At 34.5% G+C, this 1,124-nt stretch overlaps 1 protein-coding gene across 5 annotated transcripts in view; it reads left to right on the top strand.

Moving 5' to 3' along the window:
• The window catches only part of bcam (basal cell adhesion molecule (Lutheran blood group)), a 54,166-nt gene that overhangs the window by 47,013 nt on the left and 6,029 nt on the right, over positions 1–1,124 (top strand). The gene's annotated exons all lie outside the window — the stretch shown is intronic.

Here is a 1,124-nt window from a genome sequence, read left to right as displayed (position 1 = left end):
GTTTGTGTGTGTGTGTGTGTGTGTGTATGTATTTTTGTCTCTGTGTGCACACACAAATTAATGTATTTTTGTTTACAAGAGCTTTATGTGTTTGTCTATCCAAACTTGTAATATTATATTGAAGAGGACAGACTTTAAATTAGGACTTAAAAAGGAAGGTACATTGGAATAACTACCCATCACCACTTGAAGTTTAAAAAAATACTTCTCTTTTCAATTGATCAGCTGATTATTTTCTGATTTAATCAATGATTAATTTGGTCTCTTAAATGTCAGAAACAGTGAAAAACAACTGTTACAATATTCAAAGGCTTAAGTTGACTTCCCCACATGCCTTGTTTTGTCCAAAACCTCCAAATTGTCAATTTACTACTACGCTGCTTTTATTGGAAAGGTTTCTTGATATAAGAACATAGATGGACAATATGGAGGAAAATAAGCTTTCCTCCACCTTGGACACAGCAGAACACAGCCACTCATCACAGTCAAAAAAAGAGTGAGAAGTTACATTCAAATTTGCATTAATATTTCAAGTTTGTTTGCAGCTAATTTAACTCATGTTGAGGTCCAATTTTAAAGGAATATTCATACAATCATATAACTACCTGGACTCTTGTCATCACCTTGAAGTTGCCACGCAACCAGTGGAGATTGCAGGACGTCACTCCTCCCCATCAAGTAATAGTCCACCAAATAGCCCCCGGTAAAACCATTAAACAAAATTGATATAACATGCAATATTGAGCTTTACTTACCTACTCACTCTCTTATAATGTTACCACACCGCACATAGCTGTGCATACTGTACATATCCGCCTATATGGCTCATACAAAATATTCAAATTTGTATCCAAGTTTTTCTAATTATATATTCAGCTAATACACTGCATATATCTAAATTATTCTTACTACTATTTTAATGACCCTGCTACTACATTGCACATATCTGTACATGTTGTTCATACACTGTTCAAAATACATAGCCATTTATATTCTGCTATTACAACACTGCACTGTATTTCTTGTCCTGCCTATGCACCACCTATCTACACTTGAATATCACATTGCACTTTTTTGAAGCTCTGGTTGGATGCAAACTGCATTTCGTTGTCTTTGTACTTGTA

The sequence above is a fragment of the Etheostoma spectabile genome, chromosome 6, assembly GCF_008692095.1.
Source record: "Etheostoma spectabile isolate EspeVRDwgs_2016 chromosome 6, UIUC_Espe_1.0, whole genome shotgun sequence".
NCBI classification, from domain to species: domain Eukaryota; kingdom Metazoa; phylum Chordata; class Actinopteri; order Perciformes; family Percidae; genus Etheostoma; species Etheostoma spectabile.
The sequence above is the reverse complement of the archived record's forward strand: the minus strand, read 5'-3'. Positions and strand labels throughout refer to the sequence as shown.